General features: G+C 43.9%; 1 long non-coding RNA gene across 1 annotated transcript in view; it reads right to left on the reverse strand.

Annotated features, from left to right (window-relative positions):
* Window positions 1-11,808: 11,808 nt before the first annotated feature.
* The window catches only part of LOC138371269 (uncharacterized), a 474,806-nt gene continuing 467,448 nt past the window's right edge, over window positions 11,809-19,166 (reverse strand). Inside the window, exon 2 of the long non-coding RNA XR_011230377.1 lies at window positions 11,809-12,145. This is a non-coding gene — a long non-coding RNA (uncharacterized lncRNA). The remainder of the gene's footprint in view (window positions 12,146-19,166) is intronic.

Consider the following 19,166-nt stretch of genomic DNA (forward strand, 5'->3'; position numbering starts at 1 on the left):
TGGACGATGAATCAAGTGATTCTATAAACTGTTCGATAGTACCTGTGAGCTCATTGTTAAAATCTTCAACTGATGAAGGCTCAGATGAACTGCACCAATCTGACACATGAGCAACAAGATTGTCTCGTTGATCGATGGGCACAGCCAGCCTCTTCCGCTTGAACACTTCACCAGGGAGGATAGAGCTGCCAATGTTTACAGTGGCTAATATGGCCAGATGATCAGACGCCATAACTGGCACTATTGACGAGGCGCACACGGTGTGAGAGACGTTGAAACCGAGACATAGATCAAGAATACCTCCGTAGATATGCGTTGGTTCAAGGTCACCCACAATCTGTGCATCATCGTGACTACCTAATAGTGACACCAGTTGGTTGCCGTTACGATTACTGAACTGCGAATTACCAATATTCCTATGCCTAGCGTTATAATCACCTCTAATGATGGTAGGCTCAGTCTGAATACAGACAGGAAGGTCAGCATAATTAAAGTTACAAGGAGTCGATTATTTAGTACATAGTTGTTTTTTCTCTTAAACTGGATGATAGAGGGGGAGTCTTTAACGTGATTGGGAATACATACATACATACATACATACTTACATACATACATACATACATACATACATACATACATACATACATACATACATACATACATACATACATACATACATACATACATACATACATACATACATGCATGCGTACATACATACATACATACATACATACATACATACATACATACATACATACATACATACATACATACATACATACATACATACATACATACATACATGCATACATACATGAGGACTGTTTGAGGCTTCAAGAAGACCTAGACAAGCTGAAGGAATGGTCGAACAAATGGTTGTTAGAGTTTAACCCAACCAAATGTAATGTAATGAAGATAGGTGTAGGGAGCAGGAGGCCAGATACAAGGTATCATCTGGGAGAGGAAATTCTTCAGGAGTCAGAGAAGGAAAAAGACTTGGGGGTTGATATCACGCCAGACCTGTCTCCTGCAGCACATATCAAGCGGATAACATCAGCGGCATATGCCAGGCTGGCCAACATACGAACGGCATTCAGAAACTTGTGTAAAGAATCATTCAGAACTTTGTATACCACATATGTCAGGCCAATCCTGGAGTATGCAGCCCCAGCATGGAGTCCATATCTAGTCAAGGATAAGACTAAACTGGAAAAGGTTCAAAGGTTTGCCACCAGACTAGTACCCGAGCTGAGAGGTATGAGCTACGAGGAGAGACTACGGGAATTAAACCTCACTTCGCTGGAAGACAGAAGAGTTAGGGGGGACATGATCACCACATTCAAGATTCTGAAGGGGATTGATAGGGTAGATAAAGACAGTCTATTTAACACAAGGGGAACACGCACAAGGGGACACAGGTGGAAACTGAGTGCCCAAATGAGCCACAGAGATATTAGAAAGAACTTTTTTAGTGTCAGAGTGGTTGACAAATGGAATGCATTAGGGGGTGATGTGGTGGAGGCTCACTCCATACACAGTTTCAAGTGTAGATATGACAGAGCCCGATAGGCTCAGGAATCTGTACACCTGTTGATTGACGGTTGAGAGGCGGGACCAAAGAGCCAGAGCTCAACCCCCGCAAACACAACTAGGTGAGTACAACTAGGTGAGTACATACATACATACATACATACATACATACATACATACATACATACATACATACATACATACATACATACATACATACATACATGCATACATGCATGCATACATACATACATACATACATACATACATACATACATACATACATACATACATACATACATACATACATACATACATACATACATACATACATACATGGGAGAATGGGGACCCACATGGTGGTGCAGATACGTGGCGAGCTAAACTCTTGGAAGTGGCAACAAGGAATTTTCTGAGCCAGCATGTCCAGGAACCCACAAGAATGAGAGGCAATGATGAACCAGCAAGACTCGACTTAATATTCACCCTGAGTCAGAAATAAGGGAAGTCAAAGTTGAAGCCCCCATAGGAATGAGTGACCACAGTGTACTGACCTTTGAGTACTTGGTGGAGGTAGGGATAACCTATCCAAGGATGGGAGTGGAGGGGAAAAGACTGAATTACCGAAGAGGAAAATATGACGAGATGAGGAACTTCCTCAGGGGAATACCATGGGAAACAGAACTTAGAGACAAGAATGTGCAGGTCATGATGGATATTGCCACCCAAAAGTGCCAGGAAGCTGCAGACAGGTTTATCCCCATCCAAAAGGAGAAAAACGAAAAACAACAGAAAAACCCATGGTTCAACCAGGAATGTAAGGTAGCGAAACAACTGAGCAAAAGAACATGGAGAAAGTACAGAAATAACAGAACACCAGAGAGCAGGGAGAGATACCAGAGGGCCAGAAATGAGTACATCAGAGTGAGGAGGGAAGCAGAGAGACAGTTTGAAAATGACATCGCGAGTAAAGCCAAGACCCAACCAAAGCTGCTCCACAGCCATATCAGGAGGAAAACAGCAGTGAAGGAACAAGTGATGAAGCTGCGGAAAGGGGAGAACAGATACACAGAGAATGAAAAGGAGGTGTGTGAAGAACTCAACAAGAGATTCCAGGAGGTCTTCACAATAGAACAAGGAGAAGCCCCTGCACTAAATGAGGAGGCGGCAAACCAAACAACCTTGGAGGAATTTGACCTCACCAGTGATGAGGTCAAAAGGTGTCTGCTGGAGCTAGATGTGACAAAGGCTGTTGGGCCTGATAGAATCTCACCATGGATACTAAAGGAAGGTGCAGAAGCACTAAGTGTGCCACTCTCTATGGTGTATAACAGGTCACTGGAAACAGGAGACTTACCAGAAAGTTGGAAGACAGCTAACGTGGTCCCAATATACAAAAAGGGTGACAGGCAAGAGGCACTGAATTACAGGCCAGTTTCCTTAACTTGTATACCATGCAAGGTGCTGGAGAAGATCGTGAGGAAAAGGCTCGTAGAGCATCTGGAGGGAAATAACTTTGTAACGCACCACCAACATGGGTTCAGAGATGGTAGATCGTGCCTCACAGGTTTAATAGAATTTTATGACCAGGCAACGAAAATTGGGCAGGAAAGAGAAGGGTGGGCCGACTGCATTTTCCTGGATTGCCAAAAAGCCTTTGACACAGTACCCCATAAAAGGCTGTTAAAAAAGTTGGAGCAACAGGCAGGAGTAAAAGGGAAGGTGCTCCAGTGGATAAGGGAGTACTTAAGCAACAGGAAACAGCGAGTAACTGTGAGGGGGAAGACATCAGAGTGGCGAGATGTCACCAGCGGAGTCCCACAGGGCTCAGTACTTGGACCCATCCTGTTTCTAATATATGTGAACGATCTTCCAGAGGGTATAGACTCATTTCTCTCGATGTTTGCTGATGATGCAAAAATTATGAGAAGAATCAAGACGGATGAAGATAGACAGAGACTACAGGATGACCTGGATAAACTGGAGGAATGGTCTAGAAAATGGCTGCTGAAGTTCAACTCTGGAAAGTGTAAGGTGATGAAATTAGGCGAAGGGAGCAGGAGGCTGAACACAAGGTATCATCTGGGAGGGGAAATCCTGCAAGAATCAAATAGAGAGAAGGATCTGGGGGTTGATATCACACCGAACCTGTCCCCAGAGGCCCACATCAAAAGAATATCATCAGCGGCATATGCTAGACTGGCCAACATAAGAACTGCCTTCAGAAACTTGTGTAAGGAATCTTTCAGAACCCTGTATACCACTTATGTAAGACCAATCCTGGAGTATGCAGCTCCAGCCTGGAGTCCATACCTAGTTAAACACAAGACAAAGTTAGAGAAGATTCAGCGGTATGCCACCAGGCTCGTCCCGGAACTGAGAGGATTGAGCTACGAGGAAAGGCTAAAGGAGCTGAACCTCACATCCCTGGAAAACAGAAGAGTAAGGGGAGACATGATAACCACCTACAAAATTCTCAGGGGAATTGACAGGGTGGACAAAGACAAACTCTTCAGCACGGGTGGGACACGAACAAGGGGACACAGGTGGAAACTTAGTACCCAGATGAGTCACAGAGACGTTAGAAAGAATTTTTTCAGTGTCAGAGTAGTTAATAAATGGAATGCACTAGGAAGTGATGTGGTGGAGGCTGACTCCATACACAGTTTCAAATGTAGATATGATAGAGCCCAGTAGGCTCAGGAATCTGTACACCAGTTGATTGACAGTTGAGAGGCGGGACCAAAGAGCCAAAGCTCAACCCCGCAAGCACAATTAGGTGAGTACATACATACATACATACATGCGTATATAAATACATGCGTATATACATGCGTATATAAATACATACATACATACATACATTACATACATACATACATACATGCATGCGTACATACATACATCCATCCATCTATCAATACATACATACATACATACATACATACATACATACATACATACATACATACATACATGCATGCATACATACATACATACATACATACATACATACATACATACATACATACATACATACATACATACATACATACGTGCATACATACATACATTCCTGCATGCGTACATACATACATCCATCCATCTATCCATTCATACATGCATACATACATACATACATACATACATACATACATACATACATACATACATACATACATACATACATACATACATACATACATACATACATGCATACATGCATACATACATACATACATACATACATACATACATACATACATACATACATACATACATACATACATACATACATACATACATACATACATGCATACATGCATACATGCATACATGCATACATACATACATACATACATACATACATACATACATACATACATACATACATACATACATACATACATACATACATACATACATGCATGCATACATATATACATACATACATACATACATACATACATACATACATACATACATACATACATACATACATACATACATACATACATACATCCATACATACATACATACATACATGCATACATACATACATACATACATGCATGCATGCATGCATGCATACATACATACATACATACATACATACATACATACATACATACATACATACATACATACATACATGCATGCATGCATGCATACATACATACATACATACATACATACATACATACATACATACATACATACATACATACATGCATGCATACATACATGCACACATACATACATACATACATGCATACATACATACATACATACATACATACATACATACATACATACATACATACATACATACATACATACATACATACATACATACATACATACATACATACACGTCCAGTCAGCATATAGCTATTTCGGGACAAAATCCAATACAGTTTATATTGGTGAGACGCCACTGTGATGAGGAGTTTAAATATCACAGGAACTGTAGGTTAATGTGTGACAATTGTCTCTAGAGGTGGTTTGTTAATGTTAGTTAGGAGAAATGTGGGGTAATGGTCTGTAGTGTTATCGATGATTATCCCTGAAGTAAGCAGAGAGGTTATGTTGGTCCAGATGTGATCAAGAGCCGTGGCAATACTATCAGTGATTCTAGTAGGTCTAGTGATTAAGGGTATGAGGAAGCAGGAATTCATACAGTTGAGGAAGCTGGCAGCAGTAGGGTTTTCAGGTTCGCAGAGGTCAATATTAAAGTCCCCCTGCGATAATTAGATAGCTTTGGTTCAGTCTGTTACCTTGTATTAGATTTCTAAGGTTAGAGTTGAATTCGGACACATCAGTGTTAGGAATTCTATAGACTGCTCCAACAGTCAGGACAGACTCAGCACCCTTGACTGAAAATTCAGATTCAGATTCAGATGTTTATTCAGGTAAGGTATATACATACAAGTGATGTTACATTAATGGATTGATATATAGATAGAGCTAGTACATACAATGCCTAAACCCACTATTACGCAATGCGTTTCGGGCAAGAAAAACATTAATATCTAGAACTTAATACTAATTGAGCATAAAGAATAAAAGATGTTGAGAACAAATACAAATAAAGATAAAAAAAAAGGGGGAACATGACTGAAAAAGCAGCACAAATACAATAGGTTGACAAACAGTGTTGATTAAAAAAAAAGAAAAAAAAAGAAAATAACAGACATGGGTTGACAATAGAGGAGTGAGGTAGATTACAGGGAATTTATTAGGTAGTGTTTAGTTTTTATTTTAAACTGGTTGAGAGAGGTACAGTCTTTAACATGGTTGGGAAGGTCATTCCACATTCTGGGCCCCTTGATTTGCAGAGCATTTCTAGTTTGATTAAGACGTACTCTAGGAATATCAAAACTGTATTTATTTCTGGTGTGGTGCTCATGGGTTCTGTTACAACCTTCTATGAAGCTTTTAAGATCAGGATTGGCATTATAGTTTAGCGTTTTATATATGTATAATACACATGAGAGAATGTGCAGTGACTTAATATCTAACATATTAAGAGATTTGAGTAGGGGTACCGAGTGATGTCTGGGGCCAGAGTTTGGCGAACTCTGGCGAACTCAAAATGGCGAAGGTATACTCCCCACAGTAGACTCTAGTTCTAATTACTTTTAAGCATGCCAGTTCTTGGTTCTTCTTCCGATTTTACAGACTCAGTAAATACAGAGACGTGCACAGAGAGAGATGGCAAAGCATTTCATAATGAATGCCATTGGAGCCCACTGTCGTAGAACCACAGAGGGCTAGGGCAGACTGAAACTCAGAGAGAGAGAAGGGATCATTATAGGGAAGGCGAAGATGAGTACAGAAATTTAAAGGACGAGATTCAAGAATAGGCTTACGAAGAAGGAAGGATTGGGGAAGATGAGAACCAAAACTAACATGAAAAGTGGGAACCCAGTTCGGTCACGACCTGCAATGGGTCCGCCACAAGAACACCACGGAGGCGAAGGACCGGCGAGACATCGGGAACGAACTTACGCGGGTAAGTTCGTAATCTTGTGAATACGTTTCCAGACCAGTGGTAGAGGAGTTTTGGACATAACGGTGGAGACATAAGACATCCAGCAAGCACGTTTAGCCGAACGGATGGTCCTATGGGCCACCGCTCTCGCCTTTCGAAACAAAAGAAAAGACTCAACTTCGGCAGCGATGTCTCTTCCAGGCTGCACGCTTACAGCGGACAGCCCGAGTACAGTCCACATTCCACCAGGGAACGCACTTCCGCATTCCCCAAGAGGAAGAGCGAGGAATAGAGTGGAGGGCAGCATCAAAGACAGTGTCATGAAAAACAAGGAGGGCATGAGGGAGAGGCAGAACAGAGAGGTCGGAAATAGTAACGTGGAGAGTAAAGAGGCACCAGTCAGCCTCTGCAAACCGCCACCTAGGGAAGGAGAGAGGAGGGTGAAAAGAGAAAAAAACTAACAAGGATAGGAAAATGGTCACTGCCATGGAAGTCATCAAGGACCCACCACCCAAAATCTAAGAAAAGGGATGACGAGCACAGAGAAAGATCGAGACAGGAAAGGGAGCAAGTCCGAGAGTCCAAATGAGTGGGCTCACCAGAATTAAGAAGGGACAGGGAAGAAGAGAGGAGGAAAGGTTCAAGGAGGCGACCCTGGATGTTTGTCAGCACATCACCCCAAAGGGCATGACGACAATTGAAATCACCCAGAAGGAGCACAGGTTCAGGCAAGGAGTCTAGGAGGTGTTTAAGATCGGGAAGAGAAAGTGGGACAGTGGGGAGGAGATAAATGGAACAAACCACGTACCATTCACACACAAAGACACATGCAGCAGAACAGTGGAGAGGCGAGGAAAAAGTAAGGGGATGAAGGGAACATCTGAGTGAATCAAGAGAGCAGAAGAATTATGGGCCTCAGCAACAGCTGGGGGGGGGGGGGGTGAGAGAAATGAATAGCCACGGAAGCGACCAGGACGAGCACCAAGCATCGGCTCCTGGAGACAGACACAAAGGGGAGCGAAAACTGTGAAATTAGAAGTTGGAGGTCAAGGAAATTGGCGTATTATCCACGGAAGAATAGAGATTGGCAAGAAGAGAAATTATAGCAACAGAGATCAAAGATGAAACAATGGTGAAAAGGGAATACAGCACGTGAAAGAAGCACAGGGCCAGGATCAGCGAAGTCAGGGTTAGGGGGCATGGGTAAACTGAGTAAAGAAGGAGGGAAAGAAGTGGGAGGACAGACCAGAGGTGGACGAACAGGGTCTGGAGGAGGAAAAGGAAGAGGAGGAGGAGGAGGGGCAGAAAGAGGGGAGCGCACCTCAGCAAGGGCAGTATCCGAGATGGAACCAGGGGCTAAACAAGCCCCCACAGTAGGAACAGGGAGCTCCACCACCGAAGCGGGAAGGGAAGGAACAAAAGAATCAGAGATAGGGGGTTGAGAAGAAAGCGAAGCCTTCTTACCTACCGGGAAGGAGGAAGGAGCGGAGCCAGGTTTCCGCTTCTGACTCAAAGAGACTGGTTTCCCAGCAGCAATGTACTGGGCAACAGACTCCAGCATCTCGAAAGGAGAAGAAGAGCGCGAGCAAACAACATGACCATCAGGAGAGCGATGGACATCGGCCCGCACTGTCAGGTGGCGTGGTGAGCCAAGAGACGGAGGAGAATGACGGGAAGGAAGACCAGAAGGAGAGGAGAAAGAAGACACAGGATACATGACAGACTGGGTAGAAAGATGGGATACCCTAGACAGAGAACCAGAAGGGGAGGGGACCCTCTGGGACAGAACGGAGGGAAACAGGGGAGGTGGTGGTGGGTGTGTCCGGGTCTAAGGCTTGGAAACGGTTGTGAGACTGAGTAAGGTGGGAAGGACGAGGAGAGGAAGCGCGCACCACGCAAGCATAGGATACGCCAGTGAAAGAGGGGAGACAATGAACTTAGCGCCGAACCTCAGGAAAAGACAAATGGTCCCGGAGCTTCAAGTTGAGGACAGCTGCCTCAAGTTTGTAACGTATACACGTTCGGGAGAAGGTAGCATTGGCCTCACCGCAATTGAGGCAGCGGACCTAGGGAGAAGTGCACTCCTGCTTAGAGTGACCCTCGCCCCCACACATGGGACAGAGAGAGACAGGACTAGAGCATTTGAGGGCACCATGCCCAAACCTCCAGCACTTACTGCAGAGCCGAGGAGATGGAATATACTCCTGAACAGAGCATCTGGCACCAGCAAGAATGACAGAGGGCGGAAGGGTCCTACCATCAAAGTTAATCTTCACAACCCGAAGGGGCAGAAGGCGATAACCATGAGGGGGATGAGTAAACGTATCCACCTGGAGGACAGAATGACCCTGGGCCTTGAGGATATGCTTGATATCCTCGTGGTCTTTTCAGTCTTTTAGATTCCTAACACCAGTCGCAACATGGTGTGGGAGAACAGTGCCAACACTGGCATTTACCCGAGCGTTCTTTGAGACCCGAACAGGGGTCTCGCCAAGGCAGGATAAGGCGGCCAAGCAGGTGGCTGCATCCTGAGGAGCAGCAACGACACGGGTACCAGGACGGGTGGGGTTGAAGGTAACTGAGGCATCTACGGAATCTACAAGATGCCTATAAAGGGAAAAATTGTCAGGAGTTGAATGTAAAGGATGGAGGTCAAAGTACTTAGTCCATGTAGCAGGACCAAACAAAGCATGGTACGAATTAGTATGGGAAGGGAGCATACGAGAGTAGCCGTGGTGGGGATGGCGATGAGAACCTTTAGAGAGAGATGGGTCAAAAGGTGCAGTAGTCACAAGAAGATGGAGCCATGCAAGGGGACGAGGCAGTCACCACAGCAGGCTTGGGGCTCGACCCAACCACAGAGGTAGGAGGGGAGCAGGAAGGAAGAGTCCGGTCTGGGCCTAAACCGGGCCCTGTAGCGGGGGCTACAGATCCTGGTCTTCCAGGACGGTCCGACTCAGGGGCCTGGTCACCCACCCCATGAGCTTGGGTAAGAGAAGTCGTGTTGTCATCCATGCAGCAAACAATATCAAAAGTTTGGGACCTGGAACCAAGAGATACCACCTACCAGGGCAGCCAGGGAGACTGAGCGCGGGCCAGTGCAGGAAGGGTGCGTTGTCCCCAGCGGTGCTCCCCCTTTTCAACAGGGGAGTCCTACTACATCGTCCATTCTCCCACACTGGTGTTAAGACCCCATTCCCCCTATCGCCCCAGCCTGGACACCCAACCATCCACTCAGGGCAGCCCCTCACAGGCGACCCCTCCAGCGGGTGGTCAGATGGCTGAAAAGGCCCCTACATGGTGCCCTTCAGCCCATCCACCACCCAAAAAGGGGCAGGAGAGGGGGCAAAGGCAACCTACACCGGTCACAGGGAGGTGTACGTTGTAACAAACTAGGCTGTTGTAAGAATTATCCAGAAGGTTCCAGAAGTCGGGTAAGGACCTGACCGCTCAACGCGCATTCCTCTGGGGATTAGCAAGTCTGAGTCACAAAATGGCGGACATCTTTGTTCATAGTTTTGTGTAATGAACCATTCTATAGTATTCACTTATTTAGAGAAATTAGCCTTTATTCATTTTGTATTAAAATGGTATTGTATAATATTCCTGGTTATAGTACCAAGAGTATTCTAATTATTAGGAGACTTGAGTTAAGTCACCATCAGTGACGTCACGAAGCCAGAACTAGGCAGTAGCGCGGAAGTGACCTCAGCGACTTGGCAGTCATAGGTCAACAGTTTCCACATTCAGTAATTTCTCAAAGGTAAATAGCCATTTTTTGATCGGGATTAGGCCTTCCTTAAGAGGCTTGTGTAATTTAACTTCAATAAAATATTTCAACCAATCTGGATCAATTAAGTACAACAGAGGTTAATTGTTATAACTTAAACCTTGCTAAGTACTTGGTAAGCAATGCGGAAGAATACTCTGCTCTGGGCTCTTGGAGCATCAGAGAGAGGACAGATTAGTGTGGTTTGAGAAACAACTCAGGCAGGTGGCCTTACCATCATCGGCCCCCGACAGCACGAACATCTAGCTTGTCGCCCAAGGTAGAGTTGCTTTATGAGTTCTTATAGGGATAGTCAATTCATTGCCGTTCAGGTCAAGTAGGGAGTGTTAACGTGACAGGGAGTGAACATCTTTAGATTTTGTTTTAGTTTTTCTTTTAATAAATTAATTAGTTAATAATCTGCATTTTCATTATTTCCATGTGTATGTTATATTTATGTGGACTTGTGCTGGTCACGTGGTCCACACGAGGCAGAGTTGAATTGGGCGCCGATTCTAACATTGAATCGGAATTCATCATTCCCGTTTAATTAATTCCACACTTAAGATCTTAAAGGGTATCGGTTATAGTGGGGATCAAGCCCCAAGGTTGATTAATTAGCATGATCGATCCAGACCTTGATCATTGCTCAGTGTTACTGGTCTGGTGGTGGCGGCGGAGGCGACTCTAGGGTTTTGCTCAAAGCTTATGTCACGTCATACGGGTTGTAGAATCCTAAGTTGGTCAATCGTCTTAGGACCACGTGGCATGGAGTCGGCTTAAGTAAAAGTTTTGGAGTCCCTTGGTAGAGAATAAAAAGTAAGAATATGGGTAGAGGGGAAAAGGGAGGTAAGATCATTCGAGAACACCCCCCCCCCCACCCGTGTTACAACATGAGCCCCTCACCATGGCAAGGAGGCACCACAGAGGGGTTAAAAGGGGCAATACCAGTCGTCTTGTACTCCAGAAATTATGAAACTTGACAGCAATAATAAGTTTTTAAACTCAAATATACTTTTATTGTTTATTATCAAGACAAGTTGAGGTACACAACTGTTATCAATCAAACCTTTATCTGTATACAAATCATGGAATACATTCTTAAGGAAAAGAACATCACTTGTGATACAGAAATCACAATATCATGATACATTTAATGAACAAATCCACAAAGGCCGTAATGAGGGTTCGAACTTGTGTCTGGGCTAAGATGCACGCTAAGGTCCGACTAAGGCGCTTCCGGGATCATCCAGCACGTAAATCAGTACAGCCACGATGGGTCGCACCGCTGCAGCCAGATCACTTCGCCGCCACACCCACACAAGCAACGCCATATTCAAGTGGTGTTCCTGCCAAAGAGAAAAAAAAAAGATTCTATAATATTCTCTCTACTCCGAGTAAATATTTAACCTGTCCTCTGATAAAGAGCATCAGTTTTTGCTCATATGCATCACACAAGGCCAAAAAATTTACGAGAAAATGAAAGCAACTCAAGAAAGTGATGTACTGTCCCATTTTCTGTTTTGGAGCCTCTGGTAGGGTAGGGGAGACTACTTTAAATTGACCGTTTGCTTGACATTGTGAAACCTTTGGAGGATGGCCTGAAACACCGTCCATCCCCTGAAACCGGGTAATGATGATCACTGTTATTTATTACCCGAGGCAAACTTACATTACTGTATAGTGTGCCCAAAGCATGGACTTTGGGCACGTGTGTTACGAACCAAAATTCCTCGCTCGAGCACGAAGCCGTGAAGTCCACGCCATCTGTGAGTCCGCTCCCGAAAATCCCACATGGACAATGCCATCTAGTGATGACGAGAGATGCTGGCAATAAGTGCTGGAAGCCTGTCCAAGTCGGCTCGTGATGTAGGCGCTGCTGACCTCTGGTGAGGTGGCGCTTAGACAGTGAACGCCATCTATGGAGCGAATAGGTGGACGTTTGTGTCTAAGCTAGTAAGTGATGTTTCCTAGTGATCCCATGTAATGTCCCCAGTACTGATGACGTGTCTGCCTTCAGAGTCAACCTAGGACGGCTGTGAGGTACGTTGAATCAGTCTACCCAAGGCAGCCAAGGTCTCTTCACCAGTCTGCTTTGTACAAGCTGTGAGCCACCCCCAGACGAACTCTGCTGAGTGTGTGATAGCCTGCCTGAGGAGTGGCAGTGACGGGATTCGCCGTCTCCGGGGCTGGCTGGTGGAAGAGACCACCCACAGCGGTGCCGACCGAGGAGAGTGAACAGCGAATCACACGAGGCTCCTGCCTAGGGCTCGCAACCCTAGTATTAGTCGTGGCATGGCCTAACAGCGTGGCTGACTAGTACCTGCCAGCTACAGGCTGGACTGTGGTTGTAGGCCATCACGACGAGGCACCCAGTGGGATTGTAATTTGGCTGGCCTGTGGCTAGGGTAGATTCATTGTGGGTTCTGGGCGACGGAAGAGAAAACCAGGAAACGCAACCCAGAGTGAGCATCGCCAAGTATCCAGTGTCTTCAGAGGAAGACGAAGATGTAAATACTGTGTAGTAATAATTCCCTTTTGTGACTTTAATTTACATATGGTGGTGGGAAAGGAATATATATAATTAAGTATACTTGTGTATTTAATGTACCTCCCCCGTTGATTTTACTTGCGTTACGGAGCTCACCCCTTGAAAGCCTCTACTAACTTGGGGCCGGATACCCAAAAAACTAATACCATCAGAAAAGAACCCGGTTGCGTCCCAGTAGGGCCGTAACAACGTGCTCTTAACAAATGAATCAAATTACATCCAAAAGATCTATTTGGTCTCAAGTCTAACACACAATTATGTAAATGAACGCCACAACTCACCTGGTTGTACCATGTAAGGTAGACAACAACAACAGTTATGGTAAATAAACACTCATCTTGACAATGTCCAAAATGAGCTCATATTCTAGTGTAAAAGTCAAATGTGAAGTAAAGTGTACCTCTAGCACACCCTAACAAACTGTTTATAATTAAAAATAATTTTAAACACAACAAAACTTGGCTACACTGACACCACAACCGTTACTCACCAGACTAATCAGACACATTACAATCTCAGATTCTACACACTCACACTGTAAGCTCATTGAAGTGCAAACTAACATTAATAACAGTAGTAAGTCCAACAGAACCAACAAGCTAGAAGGCTTATTCAATCAATTCAATTTCAACAATAAGAGGATCGACTGGGAAGAAATAAATATAGACCTTGGAAACATTCATTGGGAAACCATCTTAAGCGACAAAACTCTCACAGAGGGAATAGCTCCACTGACAGCTGAAACCTACTAGATCTGCATAGAGCACATGCCTGTGAGAAGGGTCAGAAAGAGGACAACTCTAGAAAGAGAACACGCAGACGACTGTACAGAAGGAAAAAAATAACGGAAATTGCTTAAACAGACACAACTGTCTTTAGAAAGTAAAATAAATCTAAACAGAGAGATCGAAGAAATAATTCTATGAATAGAGCAGACGTTGAAGTGATCATATTAGTGAGGGAAACAGATAACAGACTGAACAGAAACCATCTAATTATCGCAGGGGACTTTAATATTGATCTCTGCGAGCCTGAGGACCCTCCTGCTGCTAGTTTCCTCAACTGTATGAATTCCTGCTTCCTCATACCCTTAATCACTAGACCTACTAGAATCACTGATAGTACTGCCACGGCTCTTGACCACATCTGGACCAACATAACCTCTCCGCCTACTTCAGGGATAATCATCGATAGTACTACAGACCATTACCCCAAATTTCTCCTAACATTAACAAACCACCTCTAGAGACAAGGGAGATAAGCTTTAGGCTGCACAATTTACCTGCCATGGGCAATTTTATAGCTGCTGCTGCTAATGTCAACTGGGAGACCGAATTAGGTAACACAGGGGACATCAACCTAGCAGTGCAATCTTTTCTTCAAAAAACTCTCAGCCTTTATAACATCCACTGTCCTATGCTAATGAAACAAGTCACAACTAAAAGGCTAAACAATCCTTGGCTTACAAAGAGAATACTTAAATCTATTAATAAAAAACTGACCTTGAGAAGAAGTATAGGTTAGGAATCATCTCCAAAAATTTGTCAAAGAATTACTCATCATTGCTATTTAAAATAATTAGAAGAGCCAAAATTAAATACTATGAAGATAAATTTACCCAAACAAACAGCAACATTAAGAAAACATGGAGCACAATTTCACAAATATTGGGATCAAAGAAGACTTTAAATAACAAACCAATACTTCTGTCCAATAACGATGGTCAGCTTACAGCCTCTGATACTGCTATTGAGTTCAATAGGCTCTTCTCTTCCATTCCATTCTCTTCCTTGCAAATGATATTCCATCTTCCAGTACTGATGTTAAGGACTATCTTACAGGTAAGTATCCACAGTCTCTGTACCTAACTCCTGCAAATTCCGCTGATGTTAACGAGATAATCCTTTTGCTTAAAACCAAATCAAATCTTGAGAAGATACCAACTTTAATTTACAAAAAAACTCCAGATCTTTAGCTCCTGCTATTGCATTGCTCTTCAACAAGTCACTTGAACTCCAAACCTTTCCAGATATTCTAAAAAAAAGCGAGAGTAACCCCTGTCAACAAATGTGGTGATCTCACTGATGTTAACAACTACAGACCTATATCAATCCTGCCATACTTGTCAAAAATATTTGAAAAACTCACCTACAAGCAGCTTTACTCTTATCTAGCCAAACACAATATACTTAGCTCTTGTCAATAAGGCTTCAGTCCCAAAGAAAGTACTAACGAAGCAATTATTAGTATGATTAACTTGATACATGCAGCTCTTGATAAAAATGAGTTCTCTGTTGGGTTATTTGTGAACCTGCGTAAGGCTTTTGGCATTGTCAACCACCAAAACCTTCTTCGTAAAATACATCATTATGGAGTCAGAGGTCACTCCCTGCAATACCTCAAATCTTACCTTACTGACAGGCTCCAGTATGTTTCTGTGAATAACTCAATTTCTCCCACCCTACCCATCAACATTGGTGTTCCTCAGGGCAGCATACTTGGCCCTCTCCTCTTTCTCATCTACATTAATGACCTTCCAAATGCCTCCCAACACCTCAAACCAATTCTATTTACTGACGACACAACTTTCATTTACTCCAGTCCTGACCCCCTTGCTCTAAATGTCACAGTGAATACTGAGCTAAATAAAGTTCATCTTTGGCTAACTGCCAACAAACTCATCCTCATAATTGACAAAACTTTCTATATTTTGTTTGGCAATAAATCCTCAAATCCAATAAATCTCAGGATAAATAATACCAAAATTTGCAACAAAATAGATGGCAAATTCCTTGGCATTCTCATTGTCCACGAGCTGAATTTCCAGGGACACATTCTAAATATATAAAAAAAAGTTTCAAAAACTGTTGGCATTCTTTCTAAGATCAGATATTATGTACCTCGCCCTGCCCTGGTGATGCTCTATTACTCCCTCATCTATCCATATCTCAACTATGGTATTTGTGCTTGGGGTTCTACTACCCAAAATCCTTTACATCCTCTAATTACTCAACACAAAGTTGCTATTAGGACAATATCCAACTCTGGCCCCAGACATCACTCGGTACCTCTACTCAAATCTCTGAATATGTTAGATATTAAGTCACTGCACATCCTCTCATGTGTATTATATATATATATATAAAATGTTGAACTGTAATGCCAATTCTGACCTTAAAAGCTTCATTGAAGGTTGTAACAGAACCCATGAGCTCCACACTAGAAACAAATACCTTTTTGATATTCCAAGAGTATGACTTAATCAAACTAGAAATGCCATCTGCAGACTTTGACCCATCTGTGAAGTCGGAAATGGAGCGCGAGTGTGATGAAAAGTGTGCAAGGAAAAGTACGACATAAGTGAAAGTGAGGAGGGTGTTGTAGGGACTGCACAATGTAGCGAAGACAGTAGCGATCACAGCGATCCTGTAGAGACAGGATGCCTGTTTCGACATACAGGCTTAGGGTAGGAGTCGAACGCAAGGCACCAGGGCTGACGAATAACCCAGTATGGTCCAGAGCATCAAGACAGCAAAGAGTAAAATGAGAGGCAGATGAGTAAGCACGACAACCATAATTGAGTTTAGACAGTACTGCCATAGAACCGCAATGAGTCAGGGCAGACTGGAGTTTGGAAAGAGAGAAAGGATCATTATAGAGAAGCTGGAGATGCATGTGAAAATCTATGGAACAAGATTCATGAAGGTGCTTACGAATAAGGAAAGATGGAGGAAGACTAGAACTGGAGCTAAGAGTCGAAAAACGGGGAACCCAGTTCGGTGGCAACCGACACTGGATCCACCACAATAGAACCACGGAAGTGAAGGACTGGCGAGATATCTGGAACAAACTTACCCGATATCTTACAGATTTTCTTCCTGATCTGGGGCAGAGGAATATCAGTCGTAATTGTGGAGACAAAAGATTTCAAACTCACACGTTTAGCCGTATGGACCGCACTCGCCTTGTGAAACGAAAGAAAACAAACAACCATCAATCTGCATCTGTCTTTCATCTATGCTGCGCTCTTACAGTAATCAGCCGAAACACAGCCTGCAGTCCACCAGGGAACGCACTTCCACATGCCTCGCGAGGTAGCATGTAGGGTGAATAGATTCCAGTTAGCCTTGGCAAACTGCCAGCTAGGGGCAGAGACGGAAGGGTGAAAAGAGAAAAAGGTGACAAGAATGGGGAAATGGTTACCGTTATGGAGGTCACGAAGAACCCACCATGTGAAATCTAAATAAAGAGAACAGGGGCAGGAGAGAAAGATCAAGACAGGAGACGGCGCAAGAGCAGGTGTCAACATAGGTGAGTTCACCAGAATTCAGAAGAGACAGAGAAGAACAGAGGACGAACCCTTCGGGAAGGCAGCCCCGTGTGCAGAACATCGCCCCAGAGAGTATGCTGACAGGTAAAATCACCCAACAGGAGCATAGGCTCTGGTAAAGAGTCCAATAGGTGTTTAAGACCAGGAAGAGAAAGTGGGAAATTTGGGGGGAGATAAATGGAACAGACTGTATACCAATTACTCAAAAGATATGGGCGACAGAACACTCAATGTGCAACTGGAAAAGTATGGGGACGAAGATAATATCAGTACGAATCAAAAGAGCAGTAGTGTTATGGGCCCTAGCAAAAAATGGAGGGGGGGAAGAGAATGGCGTAACCACGGAAGTGACCAGGACAAGTGCCAAGCATCAGCTCCTGGAGACAGACACAAAGCAGTGAAAACTGTGATATCCGAAGCTGGAATTCATAGAAGTTGGCATAAAATACACGAATATTCAAATGAAGAATAAACATTGCCAAAAATAGAGAATAGAAATAAAGAACACGGGTCAAACAAAGGCAAATTAAAACAATATACTAAGTAAGATCAGGATCAGTGAAATTGGGGTTATGGGGCATAGATAAATCTAGCAAGAACAGGTAAATCTATCAAGAACAGGTAAATCTAGCAAGAACAGGTAAATCTAGCAAGAACAATGTAGTCAAGGTAGTGGTAGGATGAACCAGAGGTGGACTGACAGGATCCAGAGCAGGAGGCATTGGAGAAGTGCGGTCAAGGCAATCAAGGAGAGGAGGGGCAGAAACAGGGGAGCGCACCTCATCAAGGGCAGCATTCAAGAGAGAATTGAGGGCCAAGGGAATTTCCATATTTGGGACAGAGGACTTAACCACCGAAATGGGAGGGGGATTCAGGGATAGAGTCGGAGTCGGAAAGTGAGGAAGAGATTGATGCCTTCTTACCTGCTGGGGAGGAAGAAGAGGAGACAGGCTTATGTTTCTAATATAGACAGGTGTGCCAGCAGCATCGTACTGGGCGACAGCCGTTGCAGTCTCAACAGGAGAAGGAGAACAGGAGCAGTCAATATGAAGATTGCTGGGAGGAGGGACAACGACCTGGATGGACAGGCGGTGTGGAGGGCCAAAATACAAGAGGGGAGGGCCGAGAAGGAAAAGAGGGCACAGGAGACAGGGAAGACTGGGAAGGAAGGAAGGAAGGGAAGGAAGGGAAGGAAGGGAAGGAAGGGAGGAAGGGAAGGGAGACACCAGACAGAGAACCCAGGAGGAAGACCCTCTGGCCCAGAATTCAATAGAGCAGGTGAGGTGTTGGTGGTGGTGGTGTCCAGGTCCATGGCCTGGAAATAGTTGCAAAACTGAGAAAGTGGGAGAGGGCGACAAGTGGAACACAATATACGAGTATAAGACATGCCAGAGGAAGATAAAAGATGGCGTACTTGGCGTCTCACCTCAAGAAAAGATAAATGATTCTGATGTTTCAAATTGAGGATGGCTTCCTCAAATTTGTATTG

The sequence above is a fragment of the Procambarus clarkii genome, chromosome 35 (genome assembly GCF_040958095.1).
Source record: "Procambarus clarkii isolate CNS0578487 chromosome 35, FALCON_Pclarkii_2.0, whole genome shotgun sequence".
NCBI lineage: Eukaryota > Metazoa > Arthropoda > Malacostraca > Decapoda > Cambaridae > Procambarus > Procambarus clarkii.